General features: G+C 45.2%; 1 protein-coding gene across 6 annotated transcripts in view; it reads left to right on the top strand.

Annotated features, from left to right (window-relative positions):
• Positions 1-2,079: 2,079 nt before the first annotated feature.
• Positions 2,080-27,326, top strand: part of MEF2A (myocyte enhancer factor 2A) — an 82,278-nt gene continuing 57,031 nt past the window's right edge. For all 6 annotated transcript variants that reach the window (XM_071568846.1, XM_071568842.1, XM_071568845.1 and 3 more), the window contains exon 1: positions 2,080-2,162. The gene's annotated coding sequence lies outside the window, so the exon portion shown is untranslated. The remainder of the gene's footprint in view (positions 2,163-27,326) is intronic.

Here is a 27,326-nt window from a genome sequence, read left to right on the forward strand (position 1 = left end):
AGCTGTTGCCCTCTGTGAGGGAGAAAGATGCCAGTTGGGTGTCTTTTATTGTGGATTCCAGAGGAGTCTTTTCTGCTTGGAGCAAAATTAATGGGAATTCTGACAGGGGGATGGATGGAGGGGGAGCCAAGGTGGGCTGTCCCCTTGGTCTGAACATGGAGACAGAGCTCATGGTCCTCACTGAGCTGGGACTGGCACAGGAGCCAGTCAGAAAAAAAAATTAAACATTATATATACATATAGTATATATACAGTATTATATATGTACATAATATATATATATGTATATAGTATATACAGAGTATATCTATAGACTCCTTATATAATGTATAAATCTCCACACACTATATACTATATAAATATTAATTTAAATAGAATTTATACTACAAAAATATACTATATAAAATCCATATATATGTGGTATATGGAGTTTTATATAGTATATTTTTATAGTATATATTTTTATATATATTTACATGGTATATAGATTTTTATGTCTTATAGTATATATTTTTATACATCTACACATGGTATATAGATGTTTATATATATAATATTTCACAGGTTTCACAGAATATTCCCAGTTGGAAGGGACCCAGAAGGATCATCGAGTCCAGCCCTGACGTGAATGGCCCGTACAGGGATCAACCCACAGCCCTGGTGTTACTGGCCCCGTGCTCTGACCAGCTGTGTAATTACATATATAACAGTATATATGGAGATAATACAGCACATGTATTTATATAGTATATATAGTAATGTATAGCATACATATAAATACATATGTATACGATATACTATGCATATATATACTAAGTATATATACTTTAATAGCGTGTATATATATGCACATATATATATACACACACACACACACACATTATACAGTATCTATCTATATAAATACTGTATAGTGTGTATATATATATATAGATACAGATATATATGGGAGGAGGCGGTTTCTGACGGTGCCAGGGACAGCTGGCCGTTTGGGGGGTGACTGCTGCTCTTTCCCGCCCCCCCCGACGACAGGGGCAGGCCGGGGCCGCGGGAACACTTAATGGGGGTGTTTTAATTACCCCACGTTTTAATTACCCCCCGTGCCGGCTCTGCTCGGGCCGGGCCCCGCGTCACTGCCGGCGCACGCACCGCGCCGCTCTGCGCATGCGCGGCTGCCCAGCCCGGGGAGGCGGGGCGTTCCTTCGCGGTGGGCCCGCCCCCTCTCGGCTCTGATTGGCTGTCGCGTCCTCTCCGCCTTTCTGATTGAGCGCCCCGCCCGCCAGCCGCTGTCACTCAAAGCCCTCACGTTTCGCTTCGCCCCGCCCACCAGCCGCTCCGTGATTGGCGGGCGGTGCCGTACGCGCGCTGCGATTGGCTGAGCGCACCGTCACTCCGAGCGGTCTCAGGGCAGGAATGTGGGACCTGCCGCTCCCCGCCCGCGCGAAATAATCCGGCGGTGCCGCGGCCGCGGAGCGGGGCCGTGCCTGCCCCGCCAGCCCCGCCATCGGCGCTGCCACTGCTCCCGCCCCGCCGGGCCGTGCCTGCCCCGCCATCGGCACTGCCACTGCTCCCGCCCCGCCGGGCCGTGCCTGCCCCGCCAGCCCCGCCATCGGCGCTGCCACTGCTCCCGCCCCGCCGGGCCGTGCCTGCCCCGCCAGCCCCGCCATCGGCGCTGCCACTGCTCCCGCCCCGCCATCCCCGCCATCGGCACTGCCACTGCTCCCGCCCCGCCCCGCCCCGCCATCGGTACTGCCACTGCTCCCGCCCCGCCCCGCCCCGCCATCGGTACTGCCACTGCTCCCGCCCCGCCATCCCCGCCATCGGCACTGCCACTGCTCCCGCCCCGCCGGGCCGTGCCCGCCCCGCCATCCCCGCCATCGGCACTGCCACTGCTCCCGCCCCGCCATCCCCGCCATCGGCACTGCCACTGCTCCCGCCCCGCCGGGCCGTGCCCGCCCCGCCATCCCCGCCCCGCCCCGCGGAGATCCGGCAGCGCGGGGAAGCGCGCGGAAGGATCCCGCGCGGGGCGGCACAGTGGTGACAGTGGAAGTAGATCCGGCCGCGGCCGGGCCTTGTTTCCCCAGAATAGCGCGGCGCGGTATCCGTGCGCCGTGTCAGTGTCCCCGCAGCAGCCGCGGCGGCAGCGCAGGGAGCGGGGCCGGGTGAGAGCGGGGCCGGGCCGGGAGGAGCGGCGGGGTGGGAGCCGGGCTGGGGCGAGCGGCGGGCCGGGGGAGAGCCGGGGTAAGAGCCGGGCCGGGGGGAGCGGCGGGCCAAGGGTGAGAGCCGAGCCGAGCCGGAGGGAGAGCTGGGGCCGGACCGGGGGTGAGCAGCGGGGCCGTGCCGGTCCGCGGGGGAGGTGAGTGGTGGGGCCGGACCGGGAGTGAACGGCGGGGCCGGGGCAGCGCCCGGCCGGGGTGAGCGGCGGGGCCGGGCCGTGCCGTGCCAGGGAGAGCGGCGGCGCCGGGCCGGGCCGGGCCGGGCTGGGGGAGAGGTGAGCGACGGGGCCGAGCACTCGGTCCCCGGCCCGGGGCACGGCGGGGCGTGTCCCCGCACCCCTTGGCCGTCCGGGGTCGGGGGAGCGCGGCTGAGGGCGGAGAGGGAAGGAGATCAGGGAGGGTCCCCCCTGCCGCCCCCATCCCGCCGGGCCGGGCCGGGCGGTCCCGCGGCCGCCGCAGAACTTCCCGCGGGAGGGGATGGCCGTGGCCGGGCCGGCGGCGCTGCCCGGGGCCGGGAGGGAGGCAGGGAGGGCGGGCGGGGTGCGCGGCCCTGGGGCGGTGCGGGCAGGGCACCCTTCGTGGCGGTGTCTCCGGGCAGCGGAGCCGCAGGAGCGGCCTCGCCGGCAGCCTGTGCCCGGATTGCCGCGGGGCCGGGCACGGGAAGTGTGCGGGGAACGGCGGAGGCACAGCCGGGCCGGGGCTGCGCCGTGTCCGGGGCTGCGCCGTGTCCGGAGGTGCCGGGGTTGTGCCTTGTCCCCGGGCCGGGGCTGTGCCGTGTCCGTGTCCCCGGGCCGGGGCTTCGTCGCCGCCAGTGCTGCGTGTTCGGCGGCACCAGTCGGGAGGAAAAGGGGCTGTTCCGTTCCTGGCTGGAAACACAGTAAATTTTTTTAAGTTCACGGAGCTGTGTTTTGCGGTGGGGTTTTACCTGCTTTTGAGATGCTAAGCGGCGAGGAGAGCGGAATCGCTTAGGAAAGCTGACCGTAGTGCCTTGTTTGACAGGTGATTAATTCCAGAGTTGAGAAACTGGAGTTCTGTAGGGGAAAAGAGATAATTTAAGAAGAGATTTTTTGTGTTTTCTTTACTGCTTCGTGTAAAACATTGCGTGCCATAGACATACGAAGACTGAGTTTATTCTGAGCAGTGGAGGAAAGGGGGTTTAGGAAGTACAAAGGAGCAACAAAAAGGAATAATTTGTAAACAGTAGAAGGAAAAAAGTGTTTTGGTGTGGCATTGGTAGTGTAGATGGTATTTATTTTAAACCTTTCTCGTAGTCTGGGAAATTTTTATGTGGCATAAGGAAGGCTATAAGGTTTCAAGCTTAATTATGTTAACTGTCTACATACAATTATTCTTTATTCAAGTTTTTTTCTCCCATTTTGGGAACTAGCTGTCTGTATTTAGTTAGATATTCCTGTTATCCTCTTAATGCTGTCTAATATTTGAACAGTGTGTGCAAAAGGTGTCAGAGCAACATTCCTGTCATCTGTTTTTTCACTAAAATTATTGAAAATGTTTATCTCTGTCTTTTACATGTTAGAATATAATATTTGGGGTTTTTTCCTTCTATCAAGTGATTTGCATTTGGGGAGAAGTGTGAGGTTCCTCTTTGAAACTGTTTTTTTTTTAATTGAGGTGCTAGAATATGTGCAAAATGCCATGTCTTATAGTTACATAAATCAGAGGAATTGCAATAGAGGATATAACGTTGGCACTTTTGTTCACTAAGGGGTGTAATTATCAAATGATATTTTAAAATTCTGTACTTGTTAAGCCAGCAAAACAGAAACGAGAGAATGGAACAAATTGTCTTGATGTTCACGGATTATAATGGTGCTGGGCAGCTGGGGATGAGCCCTTTCTGATTGAGGACATTCAGTCTGGAATTTCGGAAGGAAAATAACCCACTGCCCTGGTCAGTTATTTTTCTCCTCCATAATTCTTTTCTAAATCTGTAGTTGACGTGGCCCACCAGTGGTAGCAGGGGAGGATCATCGGTGAGGAGAAGGATCCTTCAGTGACAGGGACAGCTCTGGTGTGGATGGAACCCTCTCTCTCTGCCCCTGCAGCTCATCTAACCCAGCTTTAATATCCCAGCGTTTCCAGGATTTATTTGTGAGCAGGCACTTCCAGATTACAGCGGGAACACATCAGCCTTTAGCATGTTCTGCTCCATTTTAAAGGGTGTCTTCAAACTGATGTGGTCACTGCTCACCCCAGTGAGGGAGAGGGCTTGGAATGCTTTGCATAGGAACAGACACCTGGGTTTAGATTCCTGAAATAGGAGTTTGTTTCTCTGAGCAGCCACAGATGGAGAAATAAGGGAATGTTGAATTTTATTAAGTTAGATAAAGTGATATATAGAACTGAGTCATGTTGGAGTAGATGAGAGGACATGGCCAAATTAAAACTTGAAATAATCCTGGAGAATAAACCAGGTTATTATGGCAGAAGACTCATCTGGTTTAGAAACCTTCTTTGAGCTGTAGCGTGTGTGGTTTACCTTAAACTGGTTAATGTGGGCAGCAAAGATTTTATGGGTTTATTTTAGCATGTTGGCCAAGTTTCTCAGATAACTTGTTGATGTCATTGTGTGTATTCTGGGCCCGAGTTGTTCTGGGGAGCCTGGAGGCACGGCTGGGCTGTGGGCAGTGCTGTGCTCTGTGCTGTGCTCTCAGCCTTAACCCTGCAGCAAAACACAGCGAGCAGTTCTCCACCTCCTCTGAAAGCAGGGGAGTACAATGCTATGTAACATGCAGACCTGTATTTGTATTTCTTCCCCTAAATGAGAAATACCTTGAATTAGTAATAAGTGTGGTTTGTTATGCCTTGCTTGAGAGCTGTCTGTGGGTTTTAGTTCAATTTTTTTAAAAAAATACGTTTTCTAAAAATTGACATCAGCACATTTTATTCACCTCACCAAATTCTTCATTTTTATTTTTAAAGGCCACAGGATTAAATACCCTGTAAAACTTGGGCTTTAGGCCTATTCAGTCATGACAGCAGCCTGGTAATGTCTGCAAAGCACCAGGATCTGCCTTTCCTTCTCACTGAAGCAAATCTTCCTTGGAATTAATTGGAACATCATGTGGCAATGTATGTGCTGTGTAACTTCTTGATGCACAAATCTCTTTAAGTTTCACGTTTCTTGTATTGGAAAGACATTATTTCACAGGGGTAATAATAATTTGTTCCTCAACAGATGAAACAGGACAGAACTCACAGTGTCTTTGTGATAATATGGGTGAATTTGGTGCCTGTTTTTTTGTGTTCAGGTTTGATTCCTTCAGCTCTGGTGAAGTAACCAGGGAACAAAAATGCCCTGTTGCCTCTTTCCCGGTGTGCCCTGCCAGGCCCCAGCCATAATTCCCTGAATGGAGTGGCCACTCTGTGGCTGGGGTGGTGCTGAGGGGGGTTTGGGGTCACCCTTTCTCCTGCCGGTGAAATGAGTAAAGGCCTGGAAGGTGCAGGCAGCTCTGAAATGGGTACACATGGCTGGCTTTTCCTTGGGCTGTTTGAGGTGTTTTGGATGTCTCAGGAAGCTTTTAAGATGACAGCAAGACTTTCTGTTGCTTCCCCCCTCGGTCAGTTTTGTTGACCTTCCAGTACAAAACTTCAGCAATTTTTTTGACAGCTGATCAAAGTACATTTTAGGTGGTCAGTGCATTGTCCAGTGTAACAAAACTGAATAGCAGAACTAAGAGTTAAATGCAGAGTTCAGCTGTGGAACATGACAGTTCCCCTCCCCCTCAGCACGTGTTCTGTGGCAGAGCACCAGCTAATAAATAATGAGTTTGGAGCCTGCAATAATATATTTTGCTTTCTTTATTTGAGAGTAAGCATCTGATCTGGATTTCTACCTGGCCACCCCTCACAGCTGCATTGTTTAGGCTTCTGTTTAATGGTTCTCCAAAAGTTTTTCTAGATCTCTTTATGTTTCATGTATAACTTTTTCTTTAGGAACATAAACCCCTCTAGTGTATACTCTCATTTCCATTAATTCCTCCTTAATATCTTGCAAGACAACTCTGTTCCTGAGATTTCACTCCTGTCTCTCCAGGACAGTCACTGAGTTGGAGTATTTTAAATTATATATATTATGTGTGTATGTATATCTATGTATATATCATTCTCTTTCCTTTTATCCTTAATCCGAGGCTACAGTGAAGAATTAAGCAGGAATTTTATGACAATTAGGCAGGCTAAATATTGTGAGCAATCTTTTTTCTAAATTTTGGTGCAGGGGCATGCAGAGCCTGTTCTATGGAGAGCACTCTGATTTTTGTTCCCCGTGTGTTGTAACAGCACAAACCTGCCTCTGATGGGAAGAAAATACATCCTTCTTAATAAGAGTGTGATTAATTGAATTATTTTTCAGGGAATTAACTACTTTATATTCAAAATGTTAGTGATGCTTAATTAGGTAGGTCTCTCACTTATATTTGTCTCTGTCCCTGGAGAGCTTTTGAATTCTGCTGAAGTCCTTGGGCCAATCTGAAGACTTAAAAATGCATTTTGTGTTGCTTTGTGCCTTCACCAGGAGTTTCTAAGTATTGTTGCATGCCTATTTTAAGAATAGTAAGATAAAAAGTGAGTGTTGGGAATTCTCAGCCGAGCCCAGCTGTGGAAAGGTGGTGCTTGTTTTCAATGTCTGTGCACCAGGCACTGATGACAAAGCATCTTTTACTTTTTTTCCTAATCAGGAGCTAATTGACTCAGAGAAAAACATGTCTGTGGCCAGAGATCACCTGGAGTGGGGTGTAGAATGGATGGTTTGTGATCATGATAATTTTATGGTGATAGTAGAGGGAAAGAAGGATTTTTTTCCCATTTGCTTCAAATTCCTTTGAGCATTTTTGAAACTCGGTTTCGTTTGAAAACCAGATTGTGTCTAACACTGTAATTTAGGATTTCATGAACTGGCCTAATGTTATTTTTGTTTGGAAGCTGCCCACAGAGCTGTGAGAATGTAAAGCAGCTGTGCCAGCTGTTACCTGCAGGAACCCCTTGGGCAGAGCCAGGGCTGGGGGCTGGACCAACCCCCCTGGGCCTGATCCTGCCATTGTCTGTGACCTCTCACTGGGTCTGGAAGGTCAGGGGGTTAAATCATTAAACTCTGAGAGCTGAGAGACAGAATTCAGAGGAGAGTGTTTTGGTATCCCTTGTGATATGGAAGGTTTACAAACAGTTGTAGGAGAAGAGTAGGCGAGTTGGACCTTCAGAGCCTGAGATAGACACGTGTGCTGAGGATGGGGGGCCATGAAGGCAGAACAGACTTGTCTTGGCAGTGCCCATTGCAGAAGCCATTGCAAGGTGTCAGGATAATGTGCCTTTACCCCCTGTATCACACAGAATCTGCAATACTTAAGAGCTGAGAAAGAAGTTGTCATTCTTTTTCTCTCAGATACCAAAAATTGTGGCAGTGTTTTTAAGCAGTCATCCCTCTCCAGGTGTTTAGAATTGTATTTAATTGACCATCCCATTGTGACACCCTTGTGTGGTGTAGCTCAGACACACAGTGTGAGGTTATCAGCCTTGGGGACATCTTGTTTTTGGTATCATTCTTTCACAGCAACTGCCTCTTCCTGATATGACTACATGCATCCTGTTTTAAGAGCTGTGAGCTGACAACAACAACAGCCAGTAAGTCGGTGTACAGAGCAATTAAAAATGTTGCTTTTTCCAGTGTGAGCTTTCAAAGCAATGAGTCTTCTGAGAGTATTTGAGAAAATGGGATGTTCCATCATCATTGTGCTTGTATTACCTGGTCAGACACTGAGGGTAATGAACTAAATTTTTCAGAATTTTTATTTTTCCTTAAAGCTGTTAAAATTGTCTAATTATATGAGATTTTAATTATAATTCAGGTGTCTTAAGTTTATGCGGAGAATCCCCTTGTTTTCAGGGTGAAAAATGGGAAAGTGAAGGGGCACCAAATGCCTTGTTTTACTGGATGCCTGCAAAAAGGGAAAGCACTTTCTGCTGCACTTTTGGAGCCTATAGATTGTCAAATTATGTTTGTTAGCCTGAGTTTAATAATACACATATTTTTGTTGTCTTTTGGGATTTGAAACTTTTGAGTGCAGAAGGAGGATTTCCTCTGAGACACTTCCTTAATATCCTCCCGTGTTTCTTTTGAAGTATTGGGGGTTTTGTGGTTTGTGTGTTGTTGGGTCTCTTTGTGTTTTGTCCTCTTGTTCTCCTTATCTTTGTTCATAACATTCCAAACCGTGGTGTCTTTTTGTCACTGAAAGGTGTGTGAAGATCTTTGCCTTGAGAGCTGTTGAAAAAATGTTCCAGCAGTAAAAGTATTGATGGTTTCCATTAGGAAGCACTAAATTAGAATCCTCCTTTAGGAGAAGGAGACAAAATCATTGATGGCTGAAGAGGGATGTGGTCATAGACAGAGGCAGGAATTCACTGAATATTGGAGGATATTGGAATATGAGTGTGTTTTCAGAGGTTGTGGTTATTAACAGCAATTCCCTGAGGATTCCCAAGGAGTATGTAGAGCATGTAATGGCTTTGTTGGGTATCATAGAATAATACTTGTTGTTTTCTTTGTCACAAGTATGAAAACTGCTCACCTGAATAGCTGTCAAAAATAACGGGAAACTATCAATTGAATTAACTGAAATTTAAAAACCGTTGTATTTTATCAAATCTGTATTACAAAGTCATACAGAAATAGAGGGCACTTGTTCTCAGTGAAGGACAGGGAAATTCAAGAAGAGTTCCAGACTTTGTCATGGGTTTGATAGGAGATGAAATTTGAGGGCAGGACAGAAACAACAAGAGTTATCGTATGATAATTGTTAAATGGTTTGTTTCGTTAGAAGACAGAGCTAATGGTCAGTGTTTCTGTGTATCATTCCTAATTCAGTGTCTTCAAGGAACTAGTAAAACATGGTATTCAAATGGTTGCAAGTTGTGGATTTTAAAACATAAGAGAGTAATGCTCCTGAATAGTGAGATCATTTAGGAGCTTTATGCAAAATAGGAGGAAAGACTTAAAAGACTAATGATTTGTTCAGGAGGTGAAATGGGGTAATGGGAGAGTTGAGAACTGCAGCTCCTGTTTGTCGTGCCATTCTGATGCTCCCGGTGACTCCTGGTGGAATTTTTTCCTGGGCTTATCTACACAGGAGCCTTAAAATCGCAGCAGGATGAGTGCAACCTGATCTCCCCCCGTTATCCCACAAGCTGCTTTGCAGTAAATCTTCCTGCACATGCTCTGCCCTCGATACGAGGCGTCTCCAGTTCAGTGGGTTGCTGCCTCTTCCTGCTCTGTTCGTGGGTTCCCCACAGGTTTTTGGTGAGAGGTTGGACTCCTGTCCTGCCAAGTTCAGCCCGGTGGTGACACGCCTGTTTCTGTAGTTCTCTTGGAGGCTGCCCTTGGGTCGGTGTCAGGTGCACACGGATTTCCACCAGCAGCGTTGGCACAAGGTGCTGGTGTGAAACCTGCCCGGATCCACCAGGCAATGCAGAGCCGCTCCTTGCGTGGGCGGCGAGGAGAGAGGGAGGATCCGAATGTTCGGCTATGAGAGACCCGAGTGCACCCGCTGGTTTGTACAGGCCGAGGGGAGGCCTTGCCCCGTGGGAGGAGGGTGTGATCCCACCCCAGGGGCCCCATGGGAGCCCCCGCAGCTCCCTCTGGTGCTCCCGCCGTGCCCTGCAGCGCTCGGGGTCGGGCTTGGCAAAGCGGAGCCGTCGGCTCTGGCCACAGCACACACCGCAGAGGCTGCACCAACCTGGTGTTACTCATGGGCGATCCTGGGGTTTGGAGCTTTTTTTTTTATCCTTTTCGGCGTCTAATTTTTGTCTCGGAGGAGATGGGAGTCATTAAAGGATCTGTAGACTGTCCTGTTAGCACTGGCTTTAGGCAGGCATAACCAGTGTGATTGCAGGAGATAAAAGGGTGCCAGCTCCATGGCTGAGTTGCCGATGAGCAAGAGGAGCATCATATGGGGAAAAGAACAAAGACTGTGTATATGAAAATTTTTATTCTGTGTACTACAGCCCATTTAATTTATGGTATTAAAATGTGGCTTGGAGAAATGGTGGAAGTAAATTTAAAAAGGCTGAACAGTAAAACTAAAGAAGTAATTTTGCAAATAGTAAAACTTAGAGAGTTTCCCTTTCCTTTATTTTCCAACTCTTCTGTTATTCCCTGATCTTTCAGAGTATCCCGTCATCAGTTCTTGAAGTGCTTTAAATGCTCTGTGGGTGGGCTGAGTGCAGGTACCTGCTGACTCCTGAGCATCCCACAGGCCCTGCTGCCCCTGCTCACTGAGGGCACTGCTCTGCCCAGGGCTCTGCAACTGCCAGGGCAAGGATTCCACAGCACTTCAGAAAATCCCCAAGATAATTGATACATTTGTTATGGCAGTTGGTTGAAACTGGCCATTTTAATCAGAAGCTGTTAATGAGGGAGAACAGGCTGTGGTCACATAAACCTCATTGTATTGGAAAGGTAAGTTTAGGAAGCTGTGGGAATAGACAGTTCCATCTTCAAGTGCCGTCACTGATAATGCTCTAATCTTACATCAGTAAACTGTTATTTTCTTAAGTACTTTTACTTAATTTTATGAAGAGTAACTTAAAGGTAGGATTATTTAAAACTGTGTTCAGTTTCTTAATTTGCTTTGCTTTAATGTATTTTATTTGATTGAAGTGTCATGTTAGGCTGGGATTCATTCAGCAAAATAAATGTGTCTTCATGTTGATGATGCCTGTTTGTAAGTGTATGGGAATAGTTATGTAGAGCATTTGGGATTTTTTTCCTGCCCAGAGAGTCTGGTCAGGATGCTGTTTGCAGAATTCAGGGATGGTTTGGGGATTTTTGCAGGGAATTGGCTGTGGAGCAGCATTTGCACCAAGGAGCAGGTTCTTGTGATCCAGAATGGAAGCTCGTTGGGTTGTCATTGCAGCTGCCTGTCCTCTCCTTTTCCCTTCCCTTTGCCCTGTCATGGTTTGCAGGTTTGGACAGCAGTTTGCTTCTCTTACTTTGTGTGTTCTGGAGATTGGGGAGCAGGAGCTTTTTTTTTAACATGTTTTTTTAGGGCTGAATTATTCCGTAATAAAACCGACCACAATATACCTGAAGATACTGACTGACTAGTTCTCCAAAGAGGTTTCTACCTGCCTTTCCATCATGCAGTCCTTTAATGAAATGTTAATGAGAAGATCATCTGATAAACTTCTTGAAAATTTTCTGTCTAACACACTCATAATTGAGGATTTTCCCTTCAGATCTATTTCTTTTAAGGCACCTAAGTTGGTTTCTGTAGCTGTCTGTCTTGCATGCATGTAGATAATGCCTGTGAGCAAGCCACAAAGATTTTGGTGTGCTGTTTTCCTAAGATTTGAATGACTAATTTTCTGAAGGTGGAGGGAACAACAGCCTTTCATGTGAAGTTCCTTTTGTGCTTGTTACAGGTGTTGGGAGCAGGAGAAGGTAAGCACAGACTGAAATTCAGAGTTGCAATGTGATGAGGAGTCCTCCAGGCTCCTGATCTGGAAGGGCTGAGATCACAGTTCTTGCTTCTGCCTCACCTGTGCTTTGTTGCCTTTAATTCTTTGTGGTCTCTTCTGCTTAATCTTAGTGGCTTATAAGATTCTTCAGTGGCATAATTAGCTTATCTTAAAATAGTCTGATCTGTTGGCAGTATTGGGGCAGTGAGGGGACAGCCAGCCCCGTGCCTGGGTCTCTTGTGTTGGACCACAGAGATGTGTCAGTGTTGGGGCCACTGGGGAGAAAGGAGGGAGTAGGAGAGGATTTTTTGAAGATACGAGTGGTTTTTGGGCCCTTCAGCTTGTCTGTGCTGGGATTTACAGATGTTTTCCTTCAGGAATCTGACAACAACCAAATAAGCAGCTTCTGTTTTGTTTCAGCCAAGATCCAAGTGTAATGAAGATACAAAATTCAGTTCCTTTGCTAAGGTTGTTTTTTATATTTGTAGCTTTAGTGTGTCTGGCTCATTTTACCAACTCTTTTACTTGGGGGAGTGTCTGAGCCTTATCTTACCTCAAACTCCTTGTTTCAGACTTGGAAGTGTTTCTGGTCTCAGTCCTTGAAAGGTCTTAGACCAGGTCCCAACCCTTAATGTTTATAATTCCTTGAGACTGAGTATCTGGGTTTGATACTTCCTAAAATTGTCTTCTTTTTCCATTTTCATTTCTTTAGACAAAAGCAAATTTGGACAAGGCCACAATTACACATGAAGGAAATTGTTGTAGGTGCACTAGTTAAGAGGGGTAAGCTCTGCTTTTAAAACACTTGCTCTTGGAAGAGCTGCAGTTGCTGTTGTGGTTGTTACAATCGTGAAGGAGGGATTAGAACACTTTGTTAAGTGCAGGGGAAGGAACTCCATACGATACATTCAGGATGTTGGTCGTGATGTGATTTACTGTGTATTTTCTGTAGAAGAGTACTTCTTTTTCTGAAGTCCATAAAAAGCTAAAATTAAGTGCTAAGGTGCCATGCCTTTTGTTGATTAAAAATGGATTTCAGGGTTTTGTTTCCAATGGGCTGTTTGGTGCAGTAGCAGCTCGTGCTGGCTCAGTGGCCAGTGCTGGCCATGCCATGCTGGCTGCTGCTGACTTCAAGGAGAAAATGGAGATCTGTTATTTCAACATGTAAAATGCTTTTTAGGGAAAGTTTGTTCTATTTTTGGATTGATGGCTCTGTTCATTCTGAGTTTTTACTAAACTTCTACGTTGATGCTTTTAGGTCCTGTGTTTTCATCTCTCAAACCTGCAAAAAGACTTGTAAGACGTGATTTTGTTACGTCGTGTTTGAGTCTGCAAACCTTCATTGAAAACCTGATTTGGACTCTTCAAGACATAGTTAAAAACAAATTCTCCTGGTAATTTTCTGAGTTCTGCTTCCAGGAGGATTTTATGTACCACCTCAGTGCAGGAAGCAAGAAAAAGGGGTTTTAACTGTGTGTGAATGTCTTGCCTACACTGCAAGATTCCTTGAGCCTTTCCTGTAACAGGCAGTAATCAGGCAAGTCCTATGTGTGGCTTAATGTTTAACTTCAGTTTTATTTTACTGGTATTGCTGGGCCCTTGTGCACACAGATAGAGTTGCACTATAACTGAGACTGGGGGGTGGAACTTGCCTCTTCCTGTTAGATTTTAGTGCAGTTCAGTTTGTTACAACAGATTTATTCTGGTGAAACTTCCAGACCAGATTAGATGAAGTCACCTTTCTGCTGGGTTTGTGACATTTCTTGTAGCACTTGGTTCTTTGTGTTGTGAGTGAGGTGGGGTTTTTTTTCCTTTTCTTTTTTCCTGGTTTCTCCCACATTCATTAACTGCTTACAATGAGTTTTCAGTGAATTGGTGTCAGTGTTCCAGTGAAATCCTTGGCTGTGGTGATGAGTGTGGGGATCTTGCTCTGGCTCCTCGGGTCTGTTGGAGCTGTTCAGATGGAAATGCTGTGAGCTGCCTCTTCCCTGCTGTAATATTAATGTTTATGTCTTACAAGTATTAGTAGAGGAATTATTAGGAGAGGAAGTTGAGCCCAGAAAGGCTTCCTGTGCACGACTTGCTGTAGGGTGAGCTCTGACAGGGTTCCCATGGCAGTGAATGTGTTTTCTCTACCACACGTTAGTCACATCTTGCCATTGTCTTCTTTAGAATGCAGCACTATTGTTGGCTCTATTGTTGTCAATACACAAGTTGTCTTAGCAAAACCTTTTCAAACACAATTAAAAGAATAAGTAAAACCATGTTGGGCAAAAATATGCTGAAGGGTTCTAATGGTTCCTGAGTGGGTAGGGAGCAGTCTTTTTTTGGCATTTACATAAACTTTTCAGTCCAAGTCTTTGTCTCTTTCTCCTCTGTTGTATTCCCGTGCAAAATTAAATTATTGAACTTTTATTTTAGCAATAGGAGACAATTTGAGCATAATTAATGCATCTGTCTAAATGAGTGATGCCTAATTGGATTATCATTGTTTAGAGAACATTCACAGTCATTCATTGTCAATCTGTACGTTTCTGTTTTAGAGCTACAGTAAATGTTGGAGTCTCACTGTTCAATCTAATGAATGTGGCTTTAGATCTGCACTTTGCACTCCCAATTTCCAGGGTGCTCCAGTGGGTTCAGATGCTGTTTGGCAATTTCTGGTTTCAACCTTTTTACTGCCTGGGCTTCATACTCTGCCTTTGGGAAGGTGCACTGGATCTAGAGATGCTCAGACTTAGCTGGATAATGAGTGCAGAGAACTACCATATTGCTTTGCTTAAAAGGTGTCTGAGTTCTAGTGCTGTTCTGCTCATCTGAGGCAATTTATGTATGAAATCTCCCAAATGCAGAAGGTTTCCTCCCCAGGCATCAGACCTGTGCATCCAGAGGTGTGTGCAGTGTGCTCAGGTGTGGTACAAGCTCAGCTAATTTTCCTGTACAGCAACCCTGTGGCTTGGCCTGGTAACTCTGTGGTTTGAAAGGTTTGCTAAGGTACTATCCTGGACAGCACACAGGAGGAAAAATACTGCTGTGCATTTGGGTTTTTTATCCTGAAAATCCATCTTTTCACCAACTGCTCTTTAATTGTCCCACCCAGATGGGGCAGAGCTGTTTCCTAATGGCGAGCACACCTTCAGAGTCAGGTTTGCCATCACTGAGCCCCTGGGAAAGTGGGTTACCCTGTTCAGTTGTGACTCCTGCCCAGCACCCTGGGCATGGCAGAGCCCCTGCACACTGAGGTGGGCATGGCCTGTCACGTGGGCTCGTGTGGTTTGGAGCTGTGAATTCCTGTCTCAGCTCCTCTTTACATCTTGAGCAGAACAGCAGTGAAACTGTTTGATGTGTTCCAGTAAAACAAATGGCACCCACCAACTTCTATTCTTTTTCCATTTGTTTCTTTATTAGATGTGGTTTGGTCACTTTCTGTGTACTGTGAGGACAGTTTTTGATTTAGTAAGTGTTGCTGCATGAAGTGCCTTCAAAAGTAAACTTACGTGGCAAATTTAAATCAGTTATCCTTAAAAGAAATGAGATATTGTGTATGTATTTAATGTAGGTGATTAGACTACAATGAAGTTTGTGGCTTTCAGTAAAACTTGCTGTTCTGAAATTTGTCTCTGCTCTGGATTGATGCCTCTGTTTCTGAGGAGAAAGTTTTGGCTTGTATGGCCTTCAACATATCAGGAAGGCTGGGGGGGTGAGAATTTTATTTCATGTTGGTCTGTACATGTGGCAGAGGCTTCAGGACTGCCCTGCATGTGGGTCTTGTGGCTGGTGATGGTGGTGGTTTCTACCTGTTGTAATTTGACCTGACCAGATGGATGGCTGACTCTGTGAAGCCTCATCTCTAACTAAGGATGAGTTCCATCAGCTCTTGCTAGTTATAAATATGGAAGATGAAAGATTATAAATAGTTCTCTATTGCAGGTGTGTTTTTGCATTTGTTTTCAGTTCTGCAGTTGACACCTGGGGGTTAAATTATAAGTGTAATTTGTGACCTGGAGAATTTCTGTGCCTGAAGTGTGTCTGCTGATCCACTGCTTTAGCAGCAAATGGTATTTTCATTGGCAGGCCTTGCCTTGTTTTGAGTGTTGTGCTGTTGAGGAAATCTGAGTGGTGCCTTGCCTTTGACTTGGTGGATTCCTTGCTGTCCCTGGTGCAAATGCCTTGGTCTTGCTCTCGGTGCCTGGGTGCAGTTTAACAGGGCAGGGCAGTGCTGTGTAGAGGAGGTTTGGCCTGACATGTGGCTGGGCTGCAGTGAAGTGCTGGAACAGGGTTGGTGTGAGGAGCTGGGAGAGAGAATTTGTCAACTTCTGCTGTTTATTATTTTTTTTCTTTTTGTCACACTTGCAAGTAGACATGAACTACTTCTACCACACCCAGTTCTGTGTCTCTCTGCTATTTTTCAGAGCTTTCATTCATTTCATTTCCTAGTGGGTAGATGGTGAGATTTGTCAGATTTATTTATTCAAGTGCTAGTGGGTTTTCTCCTGAGAAAGTCTTATGAATTCTACTCTCAGAAAGTATCTCTTTTTTTTCCTTATCTTAATATATTTCCTTCAGTTTTTGCTTTGTCTTCTAATGCTCTCATGAATAAAGTTCCAGATCAGTCAGCTGGGTGCATTGCATGAACAAATTTTTGGTGTTTTTTTATTTTTCATCTGGAGTCTTGAAAAGCATTTACTCCCAAAGTGACCGATGAGGTACCAACACTTTTGGAGAAACAAAGCAGTTGCTGATCTACGAGTCAGAGCATCTGCATCGTTGTACATTAGGCAGGCTCTGCTTTCATTGATAATCATGTTGGGTGGGTTTTGATTTCTGGTGTTGTTGGGTTTTGTTTGCTTCTGAAATAAAAGTAACCTGTAGCACATCTCAGTTGCAGATAATTCAATTCCAAGTCTGTCACCAATGTCAGTGGGATGTTTTTATGTATTGTATAATATTGAGCATTTATTGTTCTCACTCAGAACTCGTTCATGTGACCTGTAACAGTGTCACTTTTCTCTGTAGCCCCTTAGTATTATTTGCTTACAGTGGAAGCACAATTTCCTTAGTTTTTACTGTATTGGTAAAACTTGGAAACTGCATTTTTAAACAGAAACTTGTTCTTTAGACAGATGAAAACATGTTTTCTGTAGACAAGGTTTATTTGTGCATTCCACTCTCTAGTTTTGTCTTCTTATTGAAGTTTACTGGTTCAGTTATTTCATTGCTTTTCTGTGGTTTTTCTTTTATCAGTGTAGCTCTTGCCTTTAGTTCTGTGTTTGTTCCCTTTGCAGGAGGAATCTGGTGTGTGTTTGTGTGTGTGTGAACTGTTGAGTGCTTCATGTGCTGGGACTTGGTTTGGGTTGTTCTCAATGCTGGGCCTTTGCTCAGAGCAGGTCAGAACGGTTTGTAGCTCTGCAGTCCTCAGTATGGAAGAAAATTCCAAATGTAATGAAAAGAAAGGTACAGGTCTGGCTCAGATAAGAAAGTGATGGCTTAAATATTTGAGCAGTAGCAAGTCAAATGCCAAGGCTGGAACATGCTAATTCGGCAGGCTCAGGTTTGTGGCAGCTCTGCAGAGGTGAGGGATGGCTCCTGAGGAGGGACTTTTCTTTGCTCCTCGCAATGACAGGCTCTGCCACCCCCTGGGCCGGGGGTGGGAGCTCTGGGAGCAGCTGCACAGAAACTGCGAGTGCAGGGATGGCCCAGATTCGGCGTTAAAGCTTCAGGCAGAGCCAGCTCTGTGTGTGAGCACTTGGTCCGTGTGACGCTGTTTGACCGGATAAAGCATCTCCATCACGTGCTGATGGGTGACACTGTGAGTGCACATTCTGTGTGGAGCTCAGGGAACTGTGTCTCCTGGTTTGAGGAAAAAAAAAAAGACTCTCCTGCATCAGAGATTTTGTGCCTTCAACATGATGACTTAATGCAGAGTTCTCATGTCCAAATGAAACCTGATCAGTATATCAGGACTCCCTTTAGTCTGTGCTTAACCTTTAAGTGACTGAAATCACGAGTGTTATAATAATTTTCTTCTGTAAAAATGTGGTATTTTGTATCTTTGTCAGTGACAAATGGTGCTGTGCTCTGCAGCCTAATTAAGGAATGATTCTGAATAATGATCTAGTTGAAAGAATCGTCTCCTCAAAATCCAAGTGTATCTGCACCTCTGCTCTTGATGTGCCCGAGCATCTCTGTGGTGGATACCTTGGTCACCTGTTGGTGGTTCTCTCTGGTTTTCAGGTGTCCCAGCCAGGGGAAAGGGAGGACCAGGGGTTTATGAACCATCCCATGAAGTTTCTATTTTAGATGAACAGTGTCGGGACGAGCTTATGGGATGCAGCAAACATGCAGTTGAAGTAGGTAATGAGAACTTTAACCTGGTCCCTGTGGATATGGTTGCACTAGAGAGCAGCAGTCTGAGATTTTTATATGGGCTCACTGCCTAAATATTTACCCAAGGTCTGTGTGATTTCCTCTGCCTCCAGCCAGATCATGATTGCACCCCTGCTTAGGGTTTGAGGGAGGCTTTTCGTCTGTGCTTAGGAAAGAAAAGGATTAATGTGTGTTCCTCCAGCAGAATACAGATAATTTTCTAATCTCTCTTGACCTCTGGGATCGAGTCCATTCCTCTTTTATCTTGGCATTCTCCAGGGCTCCAATCTGAAGCCATGAGGTGTGGTCTGAAGGGTCCCCTTGTGTCAGTCTAGAGGCAGCTTTTGGAAGAATTTGCCTTCCCCCACCAGGCTGGAGTTCTCTGCAGTGTGTCCTCTCTTGTGGTGTGACATAGGAAAGCATCGTGACAGAGGGTGATAAAATATTTTTAGTGTGTGCTCCATTAATTTTGGCAACTCACATTTGTTTGCACTTTTTATATGCCAATGTGTGTATTTCTAGATATGTCAATATATGTAGAGACAATGTGTGGGTTTTTTTAATATGTCACTGTCTTTTATGGAGAACATCTGCTGTGAGATTGTTAGAACAATATGCAGTGATGCTTTTTAAAAATGTGTTCTAGTAGTTACCATGTACCAAGCAGTTTAATAAACCAGTAAAAGATTCCCAGTGTACTTGAATACCCAGTTAATAACACTGCCTGGAATTTCATCAGTCTTGCATGTCACCATTTATAGTCTCTAATTCTGTGACCTTTTCCTTAAATTTTCATGGCAAGAGACTACGACAAAGCCATTAACTTTGGAGTTTGGAATCTTAAAAATTCATAATATAGAGAACATAAATGCAAGGCTTGCATGTGTGTGTTAAAATAGTAAATGGGTTAAAGTAGTACAGGCACACTTAGGGCTGTGTTGGCAGAGTTTTCCCCTTCAGATGGTGGTTTGGAATGTGCAGCCTCTTCCTGTATCTGCTGTGGCAGAGCTAAAACTCCAGTGTCACTTATAGGAGAAATTTAATACAAGCAGCTTGTGCAGAACTGACCTGCTGCCATGGCAGCCTGTAATATATTTAGCATGCATGTGTCTAGTAACCATGAGATCTTGTGCCAGGGAATAAACCAGTGAAACCCTCCAAATTAACGTTTCTCTGAACATTTTCAGAGTTCTGTTAGTTAAATAGAATGTTATCAAACTATTTGAAGAGACTGTTCCATCTCGGTTACAAACCAACTCAGAATTGGAATGTTGCAGAATTGTCTTTGCAGATCAGTGTGAGAGAGACAGAATTCAAAATTAGTGGGATTTTTAAAATCCACCATAATTTGTTTCATTTTTTTAAAATGGTTCAGTTTTCTGCTGCCACGATGACTAAAGATTAAATTCTAAATGAAATCTGAAAATAGCAATCTGTTCCTCAGGTACTTAATCTTTAAGAAAAGCCACAAATGTGAGTTTTTGGCAGTGCTGTTACAGTGTCAGAATTTTTTGGTATCATCTGTGCTTAAAAGCTGAAGTGTCAGTTATGTGCCTTCTGCAGATTTAATGGGACACCATTTGGGAGATGATAAGCAGGAAAAGTGCCACACATAAGTCCTCTCTCAAGGCAGTGTTAAAAGGTGGATAATCTCTTTAATGGAATATAATCTCACTTATGCAAACTCCTAATAAAGTTTAGGGTTTTCTCTGCTGGAGAAAGTGTTGATGTTGGTTTACATTGTAAGGTTTTTTTGGTGTCTTGTGCTGAGCAGCAGTGAGATGACTTGTTCCTCCTCTCTTAGCAGCAGGACCCCTTTTCTGTGGGTCACAGGGAGGTTCTTCCAGGACACCTGTGGGCCCAGACAGGTGGAAGTGTCCTGGGCTGGACCTGAGCACCAGAGTGCAGCTTTAATACTCAGTATGGAACATGACAGCCCCATGCTGAGGGATTTCCTCAGCCTCAGACCTGCAGGGTTACATTCCTTAGGCTGGAAGGTTCTCATGGCCTCTCAGTGCTTTGGGAGTTCCAGGGGCCTCTCAGTGCTTTGGGAGTTCCAGGGGCCTCTCAGTGCTTTGGGAGTTCCAGGGGCCTCTCAGTGCTTTGGGAGTTCCAGGGGCCTCTCAGTGCTTTGGGAGTTCCAGGGGCCTCTCAGTGCTTTGGGAGTTCCAGGGGCCTCTCAGTGCTTTGGGAGTTCCAGGGGCCTCTCAGTGCTTTGGGAGTTCCAGGGGCCTCTCAGTGCTTTGGGAGTTCCCTTCCTTTCCAGGCTGGGTGGACACAGGTTGTTTAGTGAGGCTTGGTCGGAGGGTTCCACCTTCCCCCAGCTCCTGTTTCAGCTTGTGCATCTTCCAGCTGGGAGCTTTTCCCACCTCTCCCTGTTGAGAAGCCTCTGTAGGCACCTTCTCCTGGATAATGGGTTGTTGGACTTTGGTTTTTGATGGTATTTTTCTGGAAGCACTGTCATTATGGACCCATAAACTCCTTCAAATACTGAAGATACTTCCCATCGAATTCTGTAGTTTTGGGAGTTACTTCATTTGCAGAAAAATGACAAGAAAGCCCAGTGACTTTTCTCTGGAGTACTTTAAGGACACACACAGTAAGGCAGTATTTAAACACCTTAAACATAAGAGAACTGAAATTTATTCCATAAGGTGTACCAGTATTGTGTGCTCAGAGCTCTGTACCTTAGCAGTGAACCATTTCTGAAACCTGCAGAGTGTGGTTGGGTTGGAAGCTGTGGTTGGTCTCTTCAAGTGTTTCAAAATACCAACAATCCTCTTGGCCAAGCTCCTGAATTAGTAACACAGGAAAACAACAAGGTCCATTTAGAGTTCCCATTTTATTTTTCCATAGCAGCCTGGATCTGAGGCACTGCAGAACTGCCAGTGCAAGCTCTGACCTCCAGTAAAAGCTGCAGCCTGTTTGTTGTGGGTTTTTCAGTGCTATTGACACAAATATTTATTAATTCCAGTTTCATAATTTACCTTTCTCTTCCTCATGGCTCTTCTGAGTAAATTTTTGTTGCAAGAATTGAGTCTTGTGCTTAATTCATTTCCCTTTCAGGAGGCCAAAGAATACCCATGTGCATCCTTGAAAGACCTTCCCTTAAGGTGAAATCCTCAAAAGTGAATGAGAACCAGTTTCTTTTTAATGTCTGTTTTAATCTACTAAATATAAAAAGCCAGGTCTGTGTCTTTGTTCTGCGCTGTGTGGCATCAAATTGAATAAAATGTCACAGATAGAACTCCCTACAGATAAACTTACTGTTAACTTTGCTGCTGCTCTCCTGTGTCACACTTTTTGCTCTGCTTCTGGGAGCCTGCTCTTCCCTTTAATGCCTTTCTTCCAGCTCTGTGGGGTGAGCATTCACTGTAGGAATTGGACTCCTTCAAAAAAAGAGCAAACAGTGAGACTCGGGAGCATCACACCTCTGGATGGCAAGATTTTAGGGAATATTACCACCCTGTTCAGGAATATTTTGGCTTCAGTTACACCTACTGAAAGAATTGGGCAGGGGCACCTATTTGACTGCAGTGAGATTTTGAGTCAGAGGATTCACTGGATGGACTAAATTCTTCCTTTGCATGGCCTGGCAGATGGACTGATTTGGCAGCATTAGGATGTGAGAGCAGAAATCTTAGTTTCCTCTATTTAAACCAAAGCTCAGCGCTGCTGTAAATGTTGTTAATCCGGAGCAATGGGCCTGGCTCGTGCAAATGCAGGCTCTTAGTGAGCTCTACAGTCATGGTGGCCTTAAGGTTTTACGTGATGTGCACTAGTAAAGGGTTTGTGTTGTTTTAAATAAGCGATTCATGCGAAGGGCAGCGCCTGCCGCCCCTAAAGGATCGCTGGGGTTGTTAATCGGAGATTACCATCAAAGCGAGCCCCATTCAGTGGCAGACAAAGAGGAAGGAAATCCAGCAGAAGCTCGAAGGAAGAATCTCCACAAGTGCGGGGCTGATGTAACATGTTAAGAGCGGTGTCTGCTCCAAGTACGGGGTGAGCTTGTTTTGATCCGTATCTCCCTTTGAAAGCGGGCAGGTGTTCACAGCGTGCAGGGTGAGGCTGAGCCCGGAGAAAGCCATGGCACTGGGTGTTGGGGAATTCTTACAAATCCAGACATAGCCCACAATCATAGGTGTGTCTCTGCAGGGGTCAAAACGTGTGAGCTCCAGAGGAAATCATAAGATGAAGTTTGACAGCCAGGTCCTACTCAGTGCTCAGTATTCTGGGTTGTACTGAGAAGTCTTTGTTTCAAATCTCAGTTTAAAAATCTGTTAGCTTGGCAGCAGGATGAAGTCTGCTAAAAAAGCAACTAGCAATCTGCAGTTCGTCTGGATGCAGAGTGGATTGCTGGAAAGTTCCCTTTCTCCCAGTGGGAAGACAGAATTCTGTAGTCTTAGTGTTCTGTTTTCAATTTTCTTTAAGCAAGTCTGAATGCATTTCCTTACAGCTTCTGTAATCCTGCCTCAAAGTAGAGGAGATGAGAACTGAGAGAAGGAGAACTCAGTCATCAATACAGTTCCTTAATTAAAATCCAGTGCTGCCAGGAGGCTCTCGTGTTTTGGCATACAGCTGTTGGAGTGTTTGCTCTGACTGTTTAGTTTTTATTGAGCAATGTGTGGCCTCATGTGCAAGACTTGCAAAGCATCATGTAAGAGCCTGACAGGCTGGAGCTGGATGCTGAAAGCTGCTTGCAGAGTGGTTTGCAGCCAGAGTTAGAGCTGTGTTACTGCCTATCTGTGTTGCAATGCAGTTTAATAGATAATTCAGATTTTCAGCGTGGCTGGCAAAGCAGGTGTGTTCCAGGTACACCAGAATTTGAGGGGCAAACACACTCTCAGTGCAGACAAAGCTGCAGTGCTGGGGAGGAACAGGCCTAGTCCTGCTGCCCCTTCCAGGCTCTGCCTTTGCTGATGTGGGGAAATTGGAGCTGCAGCCCTGGGATCTGCTGTTTGCCAGCTTGCTGTCAATATTTATTGCTTCAGCTGCTGCAAGGCCTCCACTGAGCATGGGAAAGGCTTTCGTGTCCTGAAGGCCCAGAGTACCCAACAATGGTGTGTTCTAAGAGGAGTGAAGCTTCCTTGCAGGTGCATCAATGCTCCCCTGCTTTGCCTGGAGCTGTGCATGAACTGTGTGCCAGTGGTTCTCTTTATGTAATTCCATGTGATCGTGTTCACAGGTTATTACCCAGCCTGAGCAAAAAGAGATAATGAAAAATAGTTAAGTTAGTATCTAGTACACAGAATCCACTTCCATGAATATATTTAATATCTAATATATGTGGTCTTTTTCTTACAGAAATAAGTACATAGGGTTTTTTTCCAGGAAGACAAAATGCTTTATTGTCATCCCAGAAAGGAATGGAAAATATTGTAGATTCTTTCCCATGTTCTTTAGTGATACTGTTAGATAAAGAAAATCATTTCTGTGTCTAAGTAAGTCTATCAGTTCCCATGAGGGAGTTGAACAGTAGCTTTAACCACTCACCTTCAAGCTCAAGGTGATGTGCAGAGTGTAAGTTCAGACTCCTTTCAGCTGCCAGGGCTGCAGGCAGAATCCAGGCCTGGGGGGAAGCAGCTGCTCTCTCCAAAGTGCCCCTCCCGGGAGTCAGTCACGACTGGTGCTGTGTGTTCCTTCACAGCCCTGCTGTGTTCTGGGGCTCTTGGCTGGGTGTCTGTCAGACACGGGGCAGGTGACAGCAGGGATGGAAGGGATCCAGCAGCGTGTGTGGAGCAGGGGCTGTGCTGTGCTGTGCCGTTCTCTGGGCAGGTTTCAGTCACTGGTGCAGTAATTGTAATTAAATGCTGAGATGCCCACTCTGACTGTCCAACAGTTCAAGGGATCATGCAGCCTTCTCTCTTGAAGAGGCTGCTGCTTGGTATTTCTGGCAGTTTCTTTGATAGTGAGGATAATTATTTTCCTTTGTTTTTCTTTTTCTTTTTTTATTTTTAATGCATGATTGCAGGTCTGGATGGCCAGCTGTGTTTGTAGTGTCTGATTCCTGATGGATCCTGGTTATTGTCAGGTCTAGGCAGTCATGGCTTCAGGTAGTACTTGGCCAGCTAAGGAGAGAAGACAAAGATGTCTCCCTTGTAGTTTCAGACAGCTCGAATTTGCATCTAAATGTTTCCTGTCAAAGGTAAATGAATATATTTGTTTAAATGTTACATTTTCAGGTGGGGATGTCTAGGATAATCTGAGCCTGTTTGGGCTTCTGCTTCAGGTTCCTGGCTACTTAATGCAATTGAAAATAGGCCAGCTGCCTTTCAAGTACATTTAGCCCCAACTTCTGCAATATCTTGCTTTTCTCAATATTCCTTGCCCTTGTTGGGCTCCTCAGTGATGTAGTACTTTATGTAGCAGAATATCAGAGGGGCTTTGTACACTGACTAGTTCTTGTTTGGGACCTTGATTAAAGTTTCTTTGGGCCTTCACTTAAACTTCTGTCAGCTGCATCTTCTCACTCAGACCTTTTTAGTGTCTGTCTTTGTGTAACATGTTTGTCAGAGTTTGTTGACAGGAAGAGAAATTGAGATATTTTTGAAGTTCTGAGGATTTCTGTTTTTAATACAATGATGGGAACAAATGGACGAGCATGCTCTCTTCTATTTATAGTCATTGAGTCTTTCACTCCAGAAGCTGTAAAATCCGATATTTTACTACATCTTGCTATCCACCACTTGAATCACATAGCATGGAATCACTCTGAGCAGTGGTGGTACTTAGAGTCAAACAACTTGATTTTTCTATTTGCAGCAATCTGCAGGAAAGGAGAAATAATTAGATGTTATCGTTTGCTTGGTCTTGCTGTGGCAAGTGATAGAGTTACTGTAGCCCCCTGAATTTCCACTTACCAACTGAGCCTTATTAACTGACTCTCTATGATGGTTTCTTGCCATTGCTAAGGAAACAGAGTTTCAAAAGTTAACTTTTAGAATTAGTTGTCTTTTCAGAACAGTTTGTATTCAGAGACTGGTTCCTACCTGCAGAGTCAGTTTGCCCTCAGCAGTGCAGTGTGGGTGACGTTTTTGCAAGAGGATCCAGGCTGGCTGGGTTAATGTTAATGACATGTGAATGCCCAGACTGCCAGACATCACCTGCCAAAAAAGGAGATTTATGTGCAGAAGCAGATAATATTCTGAATAATAATCTCACTTCTTCTCTTAGTAGAAACTGAGTTTACCACCCCAAGTTTTAGGTGTTGGGGATGTATTTTAATGTACTAACCCTCTGGTGTTGATGGCCTGCCCTGTACTCGATTTGGACAGACTTAGCTTGTGATTTATTTGAAAAACATGGATGTCCAAGTAGAGGACACTAACAGCAGTGAGAGGAGGGTTGTGATGTACTTGGATGGATAAAATGTTTGGATCATAAGGAGTTTCCTTCCGGGTTGCTTTCAAAGGTGGCTGCTGGCCCTGGAAAGCTCGGGGGAGTCTCACAGTCCTTGGCCAGGGGTGCCCGGCACCTTCTTCCCCAGCCTCTGATGGTGCCCGAGTTCTGCCTGTGTGTGACACATCCAGTTTTCCAGTATAGCAGAGCTGAGGTGCAGCTGAGTGGATTACTCTCACTTGGACATCATTTTATTGTCTGCCTTGGATTCTGAAACCTTTGGGTTATTTAGAAACTGTCTCCATGTGGGTCTGGAGAGGACCTGGCTCTGCTGAGCTCCCCCACCAGCAGTAATGGGGGTTCACCTTACTTAAATATAGTCATACTATTTGCTTAAAAGGATTCAGGGAAGGGAGTGATCAATTAAAATTTGGTTTCATATCTAAATACAACACAGTATAAAAAAAAGTTTTTGTTTAGAAGTTGGAACTAGTGTGTATCTGAATTTAAAAAGCAGAGATTGAGTTCTGAACAAAGGCTGTGGCAGCCACAGAGAAAGAAACTTGCCACTAATCTCGGTTAGCAACACGTAGGCGTCGTTCTGGTTTGCTGAGTGTCTTTCTGAGCCGTGCAGGCTGCTCGAAGCAGCGTTATGTTGTCGTGTCTGTCTGGTTTATAATTGTTGCACTTCAACAATATGACTGCGTGCTGTCATTTAATCACACATCGAATAAATTAGCAAGAAAGCTTTCTGGGTAATTGTGATTTAAAGCTCTTATAGATTCTTTGATGCGTGATATCTCTTTTGTTTTTCTTGGTTTTCCTGCCCTGCTCCCTTTAGAAAGGGATGCCTGTATTATGTGGAACCCTCTGGAATATGGGAGTGTGTATCTGGTAAGAAAGAGAAATGGTGTGGAGACAACCTGTCATAGCAGGTAAAAAAAACCCAAACAAAAAACCACAAATGGGAGTTGGGCAGGAATGTTGGAGCCTGTGGCCTGTGCAGAGCACGAGGCAAAGCTGATCTGCAGGATGGGGAAGCAGCAGATAAGAGGGGGAGCTAAACCTTGGGCAGGGCTTCCCAAGCACAGAGCAGGAGCACACGATGTCCCACGTCACAAACCCACTGCCGGAGCCAAACTTGGCAGCCAAACCCCTTCCTGCGAGGGCACAAGGAGGAATCTTGTTTATAATCCTTCTATTTTCCATTCTCTCAGCTCCTCACATTTGTCCCTTGCTGAGAACTTGAATAAAATCTGGCATTGTTGGGTTTGAAGCCTGACTTGAGAGCGAGGTATAGGCAGAACCAGAGAACCTGTGGCTGCCTTTGGGTCCCTTTGCATTCCTGGAGTCAGCTGTGAACGTTCTCCAGTGCTGGAATGTTTGTTCAGAACATGTTGCTGTCCTGGGGCTGTTGCTTGTGTTACCTCAGCCATTTGTACTTTGTAGGCAGTGCTCAGTTTTCCTCTGTGTAAAAGGAATAATGACTAGAAGTTTAGTCACTACTGAGTGAACTGCAGAACTGTCTTTGCAAATCAAAAAAAAATCACTTGCTGAACTACCAAGCTCTGTACAGTTTTCTACATTTGGTAAACTCTGTGAAATAAGATTCCCTCATAATTTATGTTCTGTAGAGTTTTGGTGTTGTTTTTTTGCCCCCCATTAGGAGAAACTAAAAAACAGAGGCAAATGCATTTTCTATATATCTTTCTTAAGGAGAAACCTGCTGTGGTTTCTACTCTGGCCTTGGGAAACTGTTCTTGTCAGATTTAATATCCTGAGAGCAGACAATGTTTTACCTTGACTGGAGAACTGCTTGTTTGGCATTTGCTACAAGGAAACTGAAGTGCAGCCTGCAAAATTTGAATGCAATTTTAAAGAGAATATGTGAAGGATAAGAGTAATAAATCTCATAACGTTGCCCTGCAGTGTGTG

This window comes from Pithys albifrons, chromosome 13 (genome assembly GCF_047495875.1).
Source record: "Pithys albifrons albifrons isolate INPA30051 chromosome 13, PitAlb_v1, whole genome shotgun sequence".
In the NCBI taxonomy this organism is placed as follows: domain Eukaryota; kingdom Metazoa; phylum Chordata; class Aves; order Passeriformes; family Thamnophilidae; genus Pithys; species Pithys albifrons.